Source organism: Anas platyrhynchos, chromosome 13, assembly GCF_047663525.1.
Source record: "Anas platyrhynchos isolate ZD024472 breed Pekin duck chromosome 13, IASCAAS_PekinDuck_T2T, whole genome shotgun sequence".
NCBI classification, from domain to species: Eukaryota; Metazoa; Chordata; class Aves; order Anseriformes; family Anatidae; genus Anas; species Anas platyrhynchos.
Genome location: NC_092599.1, coordinates 2,964,814 through 2,984,369, shown reverse-complemented (window position 1 = coordinate 2,984,369; position 19,556 = coordinate 2,964,814). Strand labels below are relative to the sequence as shown.

At 36.7% G+C, this 19,556-nt stretch overlaps 1 protein-coding gene across 3 annotated transcripts in view; it reads left to right on the top strand.

The window, feature by feature from the left end:
- Window positions 1–19,556, top strand: part of LOC101794429 (contactin-6) — a 145,655-nt gene that overhangs the window by 7,909 nt on the left and 118,190 nt on the right. The gene's annotated exons all lie outside the window — the stretch shown is intronic.

The following is a 19,556-nucleotide window of genomic DNA, read 5'->3' as shown; positions in this document are numbered from 1 at the left end:
ATCACAGTGAACAGCTCACTTGTACCCACAGATGCAAACGTAGTGTTTTGAGACCAAAACACAAACCAGAACAAAATAAAACAAAAAACTCTCAAAAACAAATGAAAAAAAACCATGAAAACTTTAGAAACAGACTGTGAGAGACTCAAGCATTTTTTTATTTTTTTCCAAAGATGCTCCTAATCCCCACTTACTCTGTAATATGATGTTGAAAATTAACAAGCAATAATTTTCTTGGAATTGATTTGCGTAAGAAATTAATTGTGGTAAGGAATATGATTTGGGTAAGAAATTACTTGTGTATATGCTGAGAGGCAAAAGCAGTGCCAGCTTGTTTTGGAAAATATCAGGCACCTCAGCTGTAGCTGTGTAGGCACCAATGGGTCTCACTGCCCAAATTGCTGCTGTTGCAGCACTGGCCACAGATGAGGTCAGCGCACTGAACTGAGTTCAGATAAAAAGGAAAAACTAAAAATTGCAAGAAAGGATGAAAAAATGAAATCCCGAAGATGTCAGTTACTGGGGATTTTCAACTCCATCCTGCAGAAGGCTATACTACAAATTACTGCCATTTGTTTATATATAAGGCAAAATCAAACCCAAATTGTTGCTATGTATACCATGTGTACCCATGTGCTGACTGCTACCTTTGGATGTGTTAAAAGTATCAAGGACACATAAGTACAAATGTCACTGAAATAAAACCAGGTGGGATCCTTATTATTAGCTTTCCTTAAAGTTCACATTTCAAAGCTATATTGGCCAAAGGTACCTGGAGGTAGAAAATAGAAAATTAATTTCAGAAAAGACATCAGTAAAAGTACAGTTTTAATTTTTATACATATTTCAGGGGCCCTTTTATGCATTAGGTTTAATGGCTGTGTACAGTATTACTAATGCATTATTGCCTGTCACAACTTTTATACCATCTCATTTATTCTGAACAATAGAGCAGCCCGTGCTGTAGTTCATCAGACCCACTGGTTATTGAAGTGGCTAATTGCACAGGCTGCGCCTGGTGATCAGCTCTCGGCAAGGCACAGCCCAATGGACAGGATCAAATACAATGAATGTGATCGCACTCAAGGTGTTTGTAGTTGAGAGGTTGCATTCTGCCATTGAATATCACTGAAAAAGGTTTATAAAATATCTTAGTCTTATCCTCCAAAAGGTGTGCGAAGTAATTCTGGCTCAAACGTACAGCCACTAGTGTCCTCTGGATTGAGTGATAGTTAACACCAGTGATACCGGACTCGTTTGTGCGTCACCTCCTTTCTTTAAGGATCAGTAGATTTTATTGCATGTCTATGTAAAGAAAGTACATCCCCAGCCCTTCTTCTTCATATATATATAAATATGTATTTAACTCCTGTGGTGCAAATGGCCAAGGGAAGACATCTCCAGCTTCACCATGACCCACATTTACTTTCTTTCCCAGAGAACTCTACATTTCATAAAACAGATACTTGTGTAAAATGAAGAGCACGACCTCTGATATTTCCTCCACAATTTCGTGCAGCTGTATCACTCATACAAACAGTAATCCACTAACACCTCACAGTGAAATGTGGCAATGTAACTTCACAAAATTGTCTTGCAATTACAGCTGGGTGTCAGAAGCTGTTTCTTGGCTTTGTGGTGAACCTTGGTGCTAAATTCCTTGCTGGAGCTGATTTGCAAGGCTTTCTCGATCATGCAAGGAAGAGTTCTAAGGTGAACTCTAGGCTATTTCCAGGAGTTTGATTGCATTGTTCAGAGTTGTTTCTGTTGGCTACACTTTTGAAAGACTATAATGGAGATTTCTGTTTCCCTTTTATTTTAGTGTTTTGGAGAAACAGTAATTCTTTGCTTTTGGGTAAAATTCAAATCAATGCAAACCTCATAAGCCAATAAAATTTTATAGATTGTTATCCAATATGTAATTTGTTACACAATATCTATGTGGCTTCTGTTTATTGAGACATAAAGACTTTACTTTTTTAAGGTAGACTTTATGTGAGAAGGGCATAAGAAGGAATAACCTTTCATGCCTATTGTGCCATAAACTAAATTACCTTTAACCTAAATCATTTATCATGTTGTGGCATCCTAATGAGACCAAAATAAACCAACACAAACTGCCTGAAGTTTTCTGCAAGGGACAACTTTTATTTATTCATCACCATTGTTAGCTTGTACCCTCACAGGTTGGCCATGTGGATTTTACAGAGGGTAGCATGAGATGCTCTGAGCAATAACTGAAGGAAACTTATGAGGCTATAAACCTTGTGAAAGGGACTTTTTCACCCTTGCATCACATATCACAGGATGTGAGTGTAGAAGAGATGTTATAGGATAGTTACGTACTTTATGTTCATTTTCTAGTAGTACCTTTCAGCTGGATGTGACTAATACCAGAGAGGCAAGGCGGAGCTCATTTCCCCAGCACTTCTGCACGTCAGGGGGACTCGGGTACAGGTCAGCATGGCTTTTGTGAATTGGATCAGGAGGGCTGGAAAACCCTCCAAAAAGAATGAAACCTACCACACTAGCGAAATATACTGTAATGTTTTGTATTTAGTACTAAGATGTTATTTTCTAATATAAAATTTCTCTTTGCAATGTACATTGACCTGTAGGTAACATTTTTTTTTTTTTTACCTGCATAGAGCCAAAGGTAAATGAGTTTTTTTTTTTTTTTTTTCTTTTTCCTTTGTTTATTTGTTTGAGACAGATGCACAAACATACAAACATAAAAGAAGGTTTTGCTCAGTAGGTGCTACTTGAAGTATGAGTATGCCTACAGGTACACACACACAGAGCATAAACCTATTTGCTGCACTATGTGATTGTATCATAAGCTAAGTGAAGATCCTAATCTTTAGAAAGCTGATCCAAATCTTCCTGAAGTCAGTGGGATATATTTCCCTGACTTTCATAAGGCTGAATCAGACCTTGTATGATGCTTACTGGCCACAGTATGTGATTTACCCTCTGCATGATGTAATTATGGTTTTGTTACATTCAACTGTGTACAGAAATGGAAATATGTGTTGATGATCTTGCACACTGATGAGGACTGATTTGCTTATTAAGGAAATAAAACTTAAAGACAGTGGATCAATTCAGACCTAAAACTTGCACTTTACCCTAACAGATGATCATTTTTTTTCAAAGAGGAATGGACCAAAAGGGGGGTGCAATTCATCTATTTGTTGCTCTTAGCCTAGAACTGGTGAAAAAATAGTTTGCTGTTACTATGTAGTAACAACATTCTTTTAGATGTAAAGAAAAAAAAAATAATTCACTGTTTAAATCATCACCAATAAATGTATGTATTCAGGAATGAAATGCAAGCCCATCATCTTCTCCTTATTGTCTCTATTCAATCTCCTAAACTCCTGCTGAACCTAAAACATATGCTACTAGAGAAAATGCAGGACTGTGAGATGAGGCTGAGTCAACGATCAGAGTGGCATGCAGTGTAACCTCAGCAGAAGTTATTAGTGCCCACATGCAATTTATGAGAGCAATCAAACATGTGGATGACAAGAAGTTGCGGAGGAGCTGCAGTATCCCAGGAAACAATCTGCATTTCTAAGGACATAACTCTGGTGAAAGTATGATTAGCATACAGAACTGCAGACACTTCACTTCAAGATCCTCCTCAATGTCTTTTCTTCAAAACAGGAAGTGCATTTAAGTCCATTAGAGGCTGAACTCCAGTTAGAGGTTTTACAAATACAACTCCAAGGAAATGTGCAGAAATGTATTGACAGAGCAGCTTTGCATACCTGCAAAGCTGAAAGCGATACTCATACAATAATTTGTCTGCAGTCATTGAGATGGATTTGATGGGCTTGGAAAAGCATCAGATTGTGGCTTTCCTGGTTTGTTTATTATATAGTAGTTCTAGAGGTTTGTCCATATATGTAGTTTCGAACGCACAGAAACAACTATCTTCAAGCTAGGCTGCTGCTGTTTTCAATGTTGCTTTACAACCAAATCCATCAAGCTTTTTTAAAAGTTGCAGGAAAAAAAAAAAAAAGTTTCCTAAGTCTCTTGAGCCTTAGGAAAAGGATGCAGAAATACTTCAAAATGAGACTTTATTTATTGTAGGTTTTGGATTCCTGTTGCATGGAAAAACCTGAGATGCGGAGGGGAGAGGAGAGTGGAATGTGTCCATGGAATGTCAACTGTTCAGATTTACCAATCAAGCTACTCCTTCAGAGAAAGAATCATCTAATATACAGTTCCAGGAAAATACCTAAATACATAATTACATTTTACATGCAATTGGTCCTGCAGTAGTCCTGCAACTACAGCAAAGAATGCACACAAGGATCTGGAACTGTGCTAAGTAGTAACCTCTACTGTTAAGAAACAACCACTCTATGAGCTTAGCACTAGACAGACCCTGAAGCAGAAAGTTTACAGTCTAAAGATTCTTTAAATTCTGTGTTTTCATTGAACAAGTCCTTGTGCTTCTCTTGATGTCCTCTGGACAGAAATATTAGCTGTATTAAAAAGTCAGCCTATGCTTTTGCAGATAACTTGCCTTTTGTCACCTCTACAAAACATAGCAAAAATTTTGGTTGTTGACTTGATTTATTTTTATTGATGTGGAAAATGTAAATGTGATTCATTATTAAGAAATGCACTCAAGGATTTACTGCGACAGGATGTATTTTCAGGTTCTAAACATACTTGCAGTTGTGGCTTAAAGCAAAGGACAACGTTTCTAAGAGACCTGCAGAAATAACATACTTTAGTAGTAACTAAAGCATACTTAAAATAATGTACTTTAGTAGTAACCTCCAAAAGCAACCCTTGCTTTTGGTAAGGGTTAAGGAAGTGATACTGGGATAAGGAAATATCCTCTTCACTATTTTTTGATATTCTTGAAGTCTGTTAAAACAACAATAGGGACAGTTTACAACAAACAGTTTGATGCAAGTATGAAAGCAGCGAAAAAGAGGTCCCTTTTATATCATTGTCAAAAGAAAAAGATTGCTTCTTGATTTAGGGTCCTATATAACTGTGTACAGCTGTGAGAGCTTGAAGAGCTGCATGAGGGTTATTATATGCAGGCATGGATTATTCTGACATCTAGGAGAGGATTTTGGAGCATCTTCAGTTGTTTCTACTACTCTACCTCTATAGCTGAGTTTATTCTGCAGAGAATGTTGATCCATATTTTTGAGGGTTGAAACGTGATTAACGTGTGTGTATAGACATCGGTACTTGGGGTTTTGCTTGGCAAGCGATGTGTTCTTGACTGGGTTGTCAGTGTTTTTCAGAGATGCTAGAAGTCTCTATTGTATGGAGAAGGGTACTCAGCTAATTCTGGGTGTTGCCTGAGAGCAGCTGGTGAGGAGGGGCTGGGAGAGGAGCTGAGCAGTGGACCTGCACTCTGTGATTGAAAAACTGGGCCAACATGAAGGGAGAGGGATCATGCAGTCACCTAAGAACAGTACAGAGAACAAGATCAAAGCGAGAAACTAAGTTTCCTTAGATCGTTGCGAATTAATTCATAATAGACTATATTTGCAGTCTGCTCTTTAGCACTTAAAAGAAAAAAAGAGTGTAAGTCTGCTCTTAGATCCACATGGAGGACTTTGCCTGCAGTACTCCATTCTCCTTGCATGAGAGTAATCCTGAGAAACAAACAAACACAATCCCATCCCCATCAGCTGAATGTCATGAGTCACAGCAGCACTACCTACTCCTGTCTGAAAACAAAGCTGGGAAACTGCGATCAGCCACATAAATCTTGGAAGAAAAATTGTCCTAGTGCATTTCACTTATTCTGTAACAACACAAATACAACCACGTACAGATTAAGATAGTAGCAACTGGTTAAGAGGTATGCAGAAATATTTAGGATAGAAAAGAGACAAAAGGAGAATGAAAAAGGAAGGTAGAACAGCTAATAGCGCAGGTGGATTCTGACCATTATCATTCAATTACACAACAGTAATATTCAAAACCTTAGGATTTCTTCATTAAAGTTATTTTTCTTGTTAATTTGTGAGTGCAGTGCAGGTTACCTACATGCTTGGGACTATATGGAGGGGTGTGTATAGTTCCCTAGCACCTAGTTATATTTTGGGGTACTTAATCAGAAGAATTATTTGCATAAATACATTGCAAAAGAAATGCTCCTCAAAATGGCCTAGAGTAATATAGCTGTGTATTTAAATCACTATTTATTTATTTATTTATTGTATTATAACAGGACATTTGGCATTGTGCAATTTCCTCTCAGTTATTCTCTCTGATTCAAACAACATATTTTGGTGTATAAAGAGAGTCTAAATGAAAGTACTGAACAAAAGAGTAAAAAAGAGGCTTCTCAGAGCATTGATGTTACAAGAAAACAGCTTAAAGTCCTATTAGCTTTCAATGTACAATCTAATAGAGGAGAAAACAAAGCAGAAATGGAAAGGAGATCCTGCCTAAAAATAAATAAATAAATAATAAAAATAAAAATAGCTCTATGCCAGTCAAAATCTCTTGCTAAATATTTATATGCAGTCATGGCCAGGTTTGATGCAGATAGTTTTCATGGGCTTTCACAGTTCACAATTTTAGAGTGATACATTTTAAATAAGTGCATACATTAAGGCTAAAGTTATCCCAAATATTATCTCTCTCCATATTAGAAAATCCAGAATAAAATCATTACCCTTATCATACAGCAGATAAATGTAAAAGCTTTTATTTTTATTTATTTATTTTTTTATTTATTCTGAAAGTGTCTTTGGTTCTCATTCCTGGCTGGCGTAAATTAACATTTCCCCATAAATCTCAAAGCTATTCCTACTTACACCACTGGAGTATCCAAACCTGTTTACCTGTCAAAAAAAATGAGAACACCTCCAGAATAGTAAGCTCAAGCTCAAATCTCTTTAGTGTATCCAGGAAGAGAAAACATGTATAAATACTTATTACTATTCAAGCTAACATTTTGCTTTTCTAACATATTCTGAATCTATATAAATTGACTGCTGCATATCCAGCAGATGCAAATGTACTGATACTTATATGTGTGACTCATTTGGAGTGCAGTATAATTATCAAGACATAAAATCAGTTTCTAAAAAAATCATCTGTTATGTGCAAAACAGGAGTCCGGTAGTAATTAATGTAATCAAATGTATTAATGTTTCTCTCTTTCTCTTACTCGCTTGCTGACACTTGGTAAGGTCTGCTTTCTGAATGAGCAAATCGCTCATACATGAACCCTAGGAAACAGGATGGATTGCAGAAGAAATTCATTAATAAACAAACAAGAATCAATTAATCTTAGGCGTAGAAGAACATCATATTTTTTAAGCAACATGGTACAATTGGTATATATGGTGTGAGCTGACTTTGAAGTAACTTTGAAGGAACCTAGATGTGCCAATGGAATTCCCAGAATAAAAAAAAAAAAAAAAAAAAGGCATATTTAATTGTATGAAAAGGGAAAATAGGCTGGTCTTATTTTAAATGTGCCAAGTGATTCTTTAAAATAAAAAGAGCCTCTAACCTTGTGCTTATATTTAGATCACATTAACATGTGCTTCTCCTTATATATTCAGCCACACAGCTCATGTTTTCTTTACAAATTGCTAATTTAAATAGAAAAATAAAGTCTATAAGCTGTACTGTGCTTTGAAACATGATCATCATCTTCTAAAAATCCAAACAGCGCTTAATGTCTGATATGTGGCAAGTTGTTAAAGAAAGACATGGCTATTTATATTTCATTAAATCCTAATAAATCATTTATCTTCTGAGCCTTAATTGAGAATGGCAGGCCTTCTGTTCACCCAGATCAGGCTTGGTTGAACAGGGAAACATCACCCAGTTTCCATCTATTTGCCCTTCCTCCTCTCTGGCTTATCCAGTACATGGACTACAGCTCTTGCATGGGCATTGCCCTTTACATGTTCCTACTTGTCTCACAGTCATTGAGACAAAATACTGCAAAGCAACTATCTCTGGTAATTTTTTCAGGACTGAACATACCATCTAGGACAAATCAGCCAGATTTATGATATTAAAACCATAAGTATAGCTGAAATAGAAGACCCGTGCCATTATTTCACTGGGGAGAGGCTTAGGACTCTGCTTCCTGCTGCTGTGTGGTTTGTTCCCCCCAAAATTCAGATGAATAATAAAATAAAATAAAATAAAATAAAAGTAATAAAAAGTCACAACTTTAAGGTGGTAGGAATAATTAAAAGCATAATTACCAGCATCTCTGTTCCTGGAGTCATGGAGTCACTTTTAATCATTAAATGATTAAAACCAGGACAATAAACTTCATCGCAGCTAAATGATAACTGGGCTCAGTTGGCCCGACTTTGGCATGGCTATTACGATTTTTTCCTTAGGTTTGTTTAAAAGACTTCCCCCTTCTTTCCATTTTCTGAATTCCATCAGCATCCAGATCTGTTGCTCAAGCAGAACAGGTGAACAAGCATGTTTGTTCCCTGTCTAGACACTAGTACAATCACTCTGCTATTCTATTCCCTGTCTTAAAAAACATAGATTATGATGAATTAAGTCCGATTTTACATAGAAACCAGCTTGATTATGTTCTTCTTTTCTTCGTTATCAAGGAGATTCTAAATAATAGCAATAAACAGAAATAACATCAGCAAGGAGGAAGGGAATGGTAAGGATCATCATTTCATGCTGAATCATTTACTTGTTAAACAATAAGCCCTGAAATTAACTGTCCCTCCTGACACATATGCATGCATATATGCATGCAAATAAAATGATTAGAAACTTCATCTTAGGCAAAAATAATGGCCATGTATGGTTCAGCTAATCTTACAGTCACCCTGGCATTACTGTCCTGCCTGGTTCCTATTTATATTATTTATTATTCAACATAGTCTCATTGCCAGATGGTTTAAATTCATCTAACCTGTAAGTATTTGTGTCCTCCGAGGTCAGCACAGAAATAGTCCCAACCTCCTTATTTGTTGCTGCAGAGAAATGCATGGCTATTACAAAATCTAAATATTTCCTGACAGCTCTCTGGGGAAATCTGAGGTTAATAATTTACATTCATGGTGTCGTTAATACCTTCTGCCAGGCTGAAGACCACTTGTTAATAACTTGGCAGATTTCCAGGTTCCTGTCCAAAATTAACTCTGTTTTCACTTTGGGCTTTGTTTACAAATATGAACACTAATCCAGGAATTCCCAAGGCAGCAGTGACAGGCACACTCCCTGCTCTCCTTCCGAAGGAATTTCTCCAGGCCCCTGGTCCAAAAGAGCGTTTCTCCAGCTCTTCAGAAAGGAACTGACTCCACCAATGTTCTGCTCGACCACACGCTGACTTTGGGAGGAGCTTTTGGTGGGTTGGTGGGTGTCTGTGCACAGCGTGCAACCACACTACGTTGCACACGGGAAACCGTGGGTTCTTGCCTTGAGACTGGCTTCCACAAAGTTTTAGCTTTCTTTCCTTTTCCTACAGCTTTTCTGTGGTATTTTGTTTAGCTGGGAAAGTCTGATTTTTATTTTTTATTTTTTCCTGACAAGTTGTCCCAGGATGTCAGTAGCCCCAGAAGGAAGCCCAGGGAATGGCCAGGGGACACTCAATGCACCATGTCTTTCCAAGTGTCACATTTAATACTGAGTCAGAACCACTCATGATACATGTCATGTCTTGCTTTCTTTCATACCTTGTGCCTGACATACTGTGCATGCAAAGTATTTAATTCCTCCCTTCTCCAAAATAGGGAATATGAAAATGAATAGTTTCTTAATAAACTATCTGCAGCAGTATTTTTTTACATAGAAAAAGCTGCTAGCCAGGTGCTGCAATGATGAGCAACTGGTGCTCATTCTGGGCTTGGGAGCCCAGCGTCTGAAGCTGGCTGGCTGTAATTGGGAGGAATAACAAACAATGAGCAACAATGAAATGCAAGAGAGAGAGATCATTTCAGATGTTAGAGCAATAAACTGCAAATGAGATTCTGTGCCAGTAAATGTATGATCCATCAACAAGCCAAGAACAATAAAAAGGGGACTCTCCCAGTGAACAGTAAATTCCTGCTGCATGCTGATCAGAGGAGATTTGTGAGCTGTTGCAGGGAAATCCCCTTGCCCTTTAGCTCAAGGACTGGGTGCCAGAGAAAGGCATCGCTGGGTGTTGGAGCCTCATAACTATGCTTCTGTGTAATGCAGTAGTTTGTCCTCAGCACGAGCGGTAGGAACCAAATGAGCTGACCTGAACCTCCACGCACTGTGTTCCCCTCCACGGCCACCAGCTGGAGGTATAGAGGTATAAGGAATGCAGGAGGAAGAGTTTTTCTACTGAAGGCTATTATTTTGTTTGAAAGGAGAGCCCCATAAAGATATCACGATACCTCTAATATGGATTTTAATAAAAAGATCTGTGATATTAAATATGAAGCAAGCAAAAGATTACAATGAAAACTCTGAATAGCAGACTTTACAGTGGCACAAATTAAAGTGTTCCTGTGATATAAGGCTCATATTGAAACAACTGCTGCCTGCATGAGATCTTGAAAGAGGTGAAGTCTTCGAGATATCATTGTAAAGGTTTATCAGCAGTTCCTTTATTAATATCCCCATCCTTGAAGATACCTACACAGTATCTTTTGAAGACATTCTAATTTTGATCCCATTTTACTGAAGAAATGGGAATTTTGCTTCTAACTTCAATTGGAATAGAATCAAGGTTCTTCTTATTATTAAACTGATAATATTTGGAAGGCTGTTTTCTAGAATTCTTAAGCTTTTACTCACAGGTATTATGTAGATATTAAACTTTGTATGCATGAAGAATATTGCATGCTTTTAGCATTTGCATAACATTTAGACATTTAGTGTTTTTGAATATGTTAAAATAAATACAATAATTAGTTCACAAGTTATATTTTCAAGTTTGGTAAATTTTTCAGATCTATCCCAGTATTTCATAATGTATTGCATTGAAATTTGGTCCACACACTTTGACCAAATTTCTACAGTCTTTCTTATCAGACTTTTTCTGTCAATGTTTGTTCAGTAATTACTATGGACTGTATTGAGTGATCAGTAGAGAATCTTCTAATTGCTGGAAACTATCTATATGATAAAAACTTCTCAACTCAAACTTACATGGACACTGTTCTCTTCTGTATTTTGCAGAGATGTCTGAAGATTAGTTTGAAGCTCCCATGTCATTGAAACTTACAGGACAGGTTTCATACACGTGTGAATGTCCACTCCTACATATATAGAAGTTAAATGATAGCAGCACTATTTTATCTGAAGAATGTGTACAGCCATCATATGTCCCTTGTAGTTCTGTCAGTTACAAGAAAAAGAGATGGAAAGTCCTACACCAGGATGGATAACCTGAATGACACCTGAACTTCGAAGTCATAATCCAAGCCCTTATATAAAGCTCATGTATGGCTTAAATTTCCACCATGTTGTAGTAGATGTTAAAATCCTTCTATAATGTCTTTATTTAACTATTCTGATTAGTAGGTTCTGCATGGAAACTTGGACTTTCAACAGGTCTGATAATGAATACTTCTTTGGTATATACAACATTATTTAAATGCTTAATAATTATGATTGTTTCTGGTCTTCATCTAGAAGATTTTGATGGCAGATGATAGTCTTCATGCTGATACAGGGGCACGGCAAGGGATGAAACTAAAAGAGCAAGAGCTCTGTCTTGGTAAATGTAAAAAATAGCTAGGTGACTAAACCACTGTGCCGAAACTAAAATGGCATTAGATCTTGTTCCTGTCATTGTGAGGTCTTGCAGTCATCCAGATGGGGGAATGACTGAAAAATTTGTAGGTCAATCCACCCTCTTTTAGTGAAAACCTTCTGTGAAAGTTTGGGGAATACCTGGATCTTGACTCCATCTGGAGATGACTGAGGCTATGACTGTGTTACACAGCTGGGCCAGGAACTTAACGTATTCTCAAGTCTAGTAACTTATGTTATATATATATATATATTATTTTTTTTTTCTGTTTTCATACATACTGCATGCTATACAACACAAGACTTAAGTTGCAAACAGAAATGTAAAAGAAATGGAAAATTGTATATGAGTTTAATTCTTCCAGCACGCATCCAAGACTGGTGTATCTGCAAGTGCAAAGAGATAGCAGGTCAACAGCACATAAGCTTTTGGTAAAGCACTGTAAATATTGCCTACAGAAACTTCTAAGCTTGCATTAGTTTTGCCTTCCCTCAGTTTCTGGAAACATGGCAGTCATTGCTAAATACTGCTATCACTGCTGCAAATCTTTCTTTAAGGTTATCCATTTTGCCCCAGGAAGCTTTTGTGGCTGACATTTTTCTTTCTATCAAACAACGTAAGATAAATAATTACTCTGCTTTGCCTCACTCTGCTTCTTCCTCACTTCTGTTTAGTTTATGAAAAGAATTGCAGGCTACCAATCCACAGTCAAAGACACCTAGGCTTATCCTTGTTACAAATTTACTGTAGCAAACACATTTTCCTGAAATCAGAAGCAATAATTTCTGCTAGAAGCAGAGGATACTTAGCACTGAGACACATGTAGTTGAAACTGAAGTGCAATTGTAGTGGGGTATGAGTCCTTGTGTTTCTTGATATCACATTTTAGGATCTTAAAGTTGAGCAGCTTACTCACTGTAAATGGATGCTGATCCTTGCTACCGCCTCCAGTGATGAATACTAATCTTCATGATATATATTTCTAAACTACTTTAGCCAATACAATTGCTTTTTACATTACATAGGGTAATGTGGGGTGACTAACTAGCAGAAAACAATCATTCACTGAATAATTTAAAAGATGCATACAATGACTTGCCTCAATTAAGTGTCAAATATTTTTTACTATCCTCAATTTGGGCAGTCTTACATATAAATAGCATTCCAATAGGTAATCCTCCTTGTGCTGGAGACTACAGAATAGAAATTGCTATAAAGTAAAGGGTCGACTCTGAAACCATACATTTTCTTTAACTGAATTGAGCCACAACATGTTTATATACAAAGCCAGGCAGGATAAGTAGCTACGGATGTCATGCAAAATGAAATAAATAAAGAGGAATACAATTTCTGGTATTTTATTTGTAATGAAATCAGGGCCTGTGGTTCTGGTAATGGGCTAAGCAGTTCATTTGAATGCCATTTACTGTTCTGGGCAGTGTTAACCTGAATTGGAAGAATATTTTAGTTTTATCATTTCCCTGAAAGATTTCTGGAGATGAGTCTGGACTGAAGCCAACACTTGGCACAGCTCAGCATTGTTCTTGAAAGGCTGCAGGTGTGAAGACATACCCTGAAGGGAGGTATATTGGCTGCACAAGGGCACCCTAACATTCCCCACGCAGATTAATGCATCTCAAAGTAAGAAACCAATAGACCAGACAGGGTTTGTAACGGATAGAAAACCCTTCACCACTCTTCAGATTGAAACAATTTCTGCGTTAGTTTTATCCTACTACACCACAATTAAATATTTTTGTCTTTATTTATCATACATATCACTGCAAAGAGTAGAAATAACACTGTAATCTCATGTTAAAAAAGTTACTAAAATTGAGATGATTGAATCAAATTATACCTTTGTTTGTACTATGTATATATATACAGACTTGAATACATATAGACACATACATATGTAAAAAGCTAATATGTCTACATCTCCTAAGTTACAGGGAAACACTACCAACAGTGCTGAAGTGTGAGTAGCAAAATTTTATACTGCCCAAGAGAAAACCTTTTCAGAATGATTGCTGGCATTGCATACAGTGTGTAAACTGAAATAAAATAAAATAAAATCATAATAAAAGTACTAGTAAAAATACTTCAAACAACATGGACCATATGCAATAACTGTACCTTTACTGTGCTTTCCTAAGGATTGGTTAAGCACAAGGACTGTGATTGTATTACAAAGCTAAATTCATTACAACTTAAGCATGCTACTGTTGAAAGACATTTTTATGCTGATATGTCAACAGCTCAACACACTCGGGTTTGTATCTTTCAGTCTTTATATTTGGGTTAATAAGAGCAAATCCTCTCATTGCCTCTTTCCTATTGAGACTCAATTACCTACAGTTGTGAATGCCCAGGCAAATGGTTATGCCATTGCATGACATAGGTGCATATATTCACAATGTTTTGATGAAAGTGTATTGCTCCAACATCTTCCCAGGGCACTGCCACGGCAATGCTAGCAGGATGCTAACTGCACACAGAGCACATGGGTACTTTCTGCAGTGCATTGTTAGGACAGGAGGGCTTCTGTTTCCAAGCAGATCCAGACAGTTTATGCTTCCATTGCAATCCTCATTGGACAATATTCAAAGACATGGTATAAAGCTTTATAAATGCTGCTTTCAGTGAAAATGAATCTATATGAAAAATCAAAATGATTTTAAAAATGTGAAAATTCTGTTACCTTTTGTACTCATAAGAAAAAGGAGTAAATCCTCAGAAGAATCCTTCGTCATGGGATGAGTAGGTTCAACTGACGGAGGAGTGGTGGATCCTTTTTGACAGCTTGCTCAATGCAAACCTTTTGCCTTGTCCCGTTATTATTCAGTAAGCCAGTTATGCCCATCATACATGCTTATTTCAATATCATTGAATCCATCTGTGGAGATGAAATTACCCATCTCAGACACAAAAGTAGAGTCCAGTCCATTACCCCTCATACACCAATGTGGTGCCTTAAAGTGGGGAGTTTAAGGAATAAAAGCATCCATATTGTCATATGCTACATTGATCACAATGTCACCTGAAACACAATGAACTGTTAGGATTTTGGAAAATGTTTTGAAAAGATAAGACTTGACCCACCCCCTAAAAAAAAAAAAAAAAAAGAATTTAAATTACATTTAAATTACAAATAAGCTACAGTATTTTCTGTTTCTCTAGCAAAAGTAAGCTATAGGAGTCAGGAATGAAAAACAAATGACAATTCAAGTCCTTTTGTGAAAAAGGGTATATAAGAGTAATAAGTAATAAGTAATAAGCAATAAGTATCAGACACCTTAGTTAAATAAGTCAGGTGCTTTTCTCCTTTGAAATATGGTTCAATAATTTTAAATAAGCAGTAAGTACTACAACAGCATAGGTAAATCTTGCTGGAACCTGTAAAGCTGGTCTTTTCTGCTTCTGCTCTGGTAGTTACAAGTATTTGCTATTCAGTCTGTTATGGATATCTGGAAAATAGTTTGAGTGCAGAAAGCGCCTCAGGGATAAAAAGTTTGAAAAGAAAAATGTAGCTGTATATCATTGGCATTCATGAGAAAATTCACATTAGATGCCTTCAAATCAGGTGCTCAGGAGACAATATAGAGATCAGGAGCTATGGTGTGCCAAGAATGCAAGCCTAGCTGGGACAGACTCAGCTTATTTCCTGGCAGACGAAGAATACAAAAGTATGTAAGGCCAAATTCAAAAGAAAATATAGATGTGTGGAAGCTGGTGGGAGGGAAAGCTGAGGCTGCAGAATAAAAAGGCTATGCATGCACTCCCTGGATTATAGCCTCTTATCTCCACATTTTTATCCTTTTCCTCCTACATGTGTTCCACAGATCTCTTTCTATAGGTAGTTACACCAATATACGGGTTCCGGATTGAAGCTCCTCTGCCAGCATCACTGTGGAATTTTGCCCCCAAATCCCTGTTGTTAGCCACTGCTTCTTTCACCAGGTCAAAAAGTTACTCCTTCTGCAAACATAGCTACATTTTGCCATGGGTAAAAATGTCAATTTGCTTGAATTTAGCTAAGAGCAAAATCTCATCATTCCCACTGCCTGACAACTTTTACCTTGGAAAGATGTCAGTTTGCCACCTGAACTGACTCCTTTTCGCTTTTACAATGATAACAGACAGTTGTGGCAGAAATGTGAAATGTTGCATATTTTCATGAAAGCTCAGATGACACTAGAATTGCATTTTATTCTTTGTCAAAGACTTGATCTTGTAAATGTTTTGTTACTCAAAAAAATAAGCAGTAGAAGAAAGTATAGGTCTCAAAACCTGAAACCAAGACAATACAATACTTTAAACCTCTGTTCAAACTATGAACTAATGAACAAAATATTAGTATTTATGTTACTTCATTAAATATATGCCAGACCACTTTCATTAATAAATGAATCTATATCTTATTACTTCCAGATCTAATTTTCAGGAGAGAAAAAGAAGAAAAAAAAAAAAAAAAGTGGTATAATTGTATAATTGCAAGCTTAGGAATTAGGAGAATTAGGACATATGCTAAAATAGCTTTCCCTCTATGTGTTAAGTGCAATGCAAAATGCAGTGCAGTGAAAAAAAAAAAAGAAAAAAAGTTATTTATCTCATGTTTATATCTCCTGCCCAAATACCATGTTTAGATTCAAATTATCAATATTCCCGATATCCCAAAATAAATGTTGTGATGAAAGAAATGATTTTGTACCTTTTCTCTCCAGTAACATTACCTGCAGCATTTGCAATGGGAAGCAGGTGATAGATGGCTTGGCCAGGCAATGCCATAGTTGGCCAGTGGGTTTCCTGCAAACTCATAGCAGCCACTTTATTTCCACTGCAGAATTTCTGTCTGTTCATCTCAGGTTTGCACCTGTATGTCCCACACATCATGTTTGGAAGTCTCAGCATTATATAGGTTTCCTTCTCTGACACATGAAAAGAAAAAGTGGCAGCTAAAAAACATCTGTGGATTGAGTCCTTTCCTAGTGACTTGTTTTCTCTCATGGAAAAAATAAAATAAAAAATAAAAAATAATGATGCTGACTACTTCTGTAACAAATATATTTGTATAAATTACACCCTGTTGACAAATGGATGTGCAATCAGTATTTTTAGGGGAAAATGTAATGTTTCCCCCATGATCATATTTAACATACTTTGTTTTCCATCTATCTATCTAGACCGATGGTTCAAACTGTGACATAACAATTATAATAAGTGATAGTGTTACATCCAGAAAACAAAGAGTATGATGGCACGATTTATCTTGTTACATTTCTTGATTTAATGCCAGTTTGGGGTTTCTAGTCTGAACCAGATTTTTCTTATGTCATAAATATTTCATTTTTTTCATTTATTCTTGATTTAGTTTGACAGTAAATAATCCCATGGAAGCTGCTGTTGGAAAGACGTTGTAAAAATTATTAAGTGCCTGCTTGCCAGTTAGGTCCTTGTGTTTGTCAGTGAAATAAGTAAAACAGTTGGGTTACTTACAGGAAATGTATATATATATACATACATATATGTATATGTGTGTGTGTATATCTGCAGTAATGCCCCAGATTTGCAGCCTCAAAAGGAGCTACAGTTCTGGAGATTAATCAATAGCCTACAGAAATATGAATAGTTTCGGAAATATATTCTGGATACCGTCAGCAGGAGGTATTTGCTTCTTGGTTTCAAAAGACTTACATATAATTGAAAGAGGGGACGAGTAAACAGATTTATTTTTTTGGAAGGAATTGTCCTTGTAGGAAAGGGCAAATATCTTGGAAGAGGAGGCATGTGATCAGTTAATTGGGTTGTATTGGTGATTTTCTGTGACTCAAAATATTCCCCCCTGGAAAGCACATGAGTAATATTGGAGTGTTTAAGTTCTATTTCTTTTGAGCCATAATTAGTGCCTTTGGCAACAGTTGCACCTTTAAAAGGGATTTCAGCAGGTGTGTGCAAAATAACTTGCATGGTAAATACTTAATGACCAGAAACAGAATGTGTTTGCGAAAACCTGAGGAAAGGAAGTTGGGTGGGAGCAGAGTGGGAAGCACTGGGAAATGCTCGCTGCCTATATCCAGGAAAACAACAAGAGAAAAACATGCAGCACAGGAGATGAATGCAAATAGAAACGCCAAGGAAACACAGCTCATGGGAATGTGCAAAATTCATTGCAATAACTTCAGCAAAACAAGGGTAAAGCATTGACAAATACTGCTTCTTATCTGCTGATGCTGAGAGCCCATTCCCATCCAACAAGGTGCTCTGTCAGTAAATGGGCACTTTGAGCCTCCTCTCCCAGAGGTGCTGCTGGACACACAGGTCATGGTCATTTGAGGAACCTTCCTGCAGACAACAGATCCCTCCTGTGAACCCAGAATTAGAAAAAGGATAAAACTGGGAAACAGGAAGGCAGGGACATAAGGAAAAGCCAAAGTCACAACATTAATATAAGACATGGGAGGAATTAACATGAAACCTTAGCAAATAAGAAAAACTCTCCCTTAACTGACAAACAAAACCAGATAACAATTGCCATGTCTGCAGTATTGATCTGGAAGGGTACATTCTGTTTAGGAAGGACAAGTAAAAAAAGATAAGATTTTTTTTTTGTCTTAAATATCTGTGATGTGTACACCAGCTTTGAGACAAATATTGACAAACAGAAGAAAGTGTGTGAAATAAATATGATCCAATTCAATAAGGAAAAGTACAAGGCTTCACACTTAGGTAGAAATAATCGATGCACACGTTCAGTATAGGCAGAAGGTTTAAAGAAGGAGTTAGAGTGGAGCCTGAACTGAATGCAAGTTTTTTTTTTTTTTGTTTTTTTGTTTTTTTTTTTTTTTAAAGAGCAATCTTCATTTGGGGATGTGAAAATAGCAAACGGCTGTTTGGCACTGGTTCCTCAGGTGAGCGACTGTGCCCAGCTCTGGGCAGTGTGCTTAAAGAAAAGTGCCTGCTATGCTGAAATAATCCAGAAGAGACAAGGTAAAATAATGATTTAGGATAAACAAAGTAGGAATCCTCTAAGATAAGACAAAATAATACTTCCCAAACATGCAAAAGCTATAGAGAGAAATCCATGTCTATTGATAATAGACAAATAAAAAAAGCTAGGAATAGTTTTTAAACTGACAACATTATCAGAGTTTCCCAAGGAAGTTATGGACAGTCTTGTATCATTGTAAATCTCTGAAGGATGATAAATATTTGCTAAGTACATTTTAGGTGCATTTAATATTGCTTGGAGCAGGATTGCCTGTTAAAACTATCTTTCTCGTTCACATCAGTACTAAATTCTAGGGTAACCCTGTATGATTTTTTTCACACTGGTATGAAAAATGAGACAAATGAGAAGAGGCTATGGATCCCTAAACATGGCTCATAAATGCAATTTCTCAGGGGAAATTTTTTAGCACTTAAAGGGTTTAGAATGATTTTATGATTTTGTAAACCCATTTTATTAAGTAATTTCTCTTTTCAGCTCTTTTATGAACTGATTCCCAACAGTAAATTACAAGTTTACCCTTTGGGAGTTAAGGCCAAACACATATTTTTTTTCCTGGTTTAATACATCATATGTTGACTGAAATGTCAAAGGAAATTAAAGCAAATTATTATGTAAATCCTTGTGGGTGCATGTTTTATATCTGAAGAATAAACCTGATGACAAAAAAAAAAAAAAAGTGTTTTTGTTGTTGTTGTTTGGCTTTGTGCAGTACATCTAAAATATTATATTGCTTTTTCCTCCCATATGAGAGCTCCCATTCTGCACCAGTAACTGCTTATGTTACATTACATTCACCAAAGGATCCTCTCCTGGATTAGAAGGCAGACT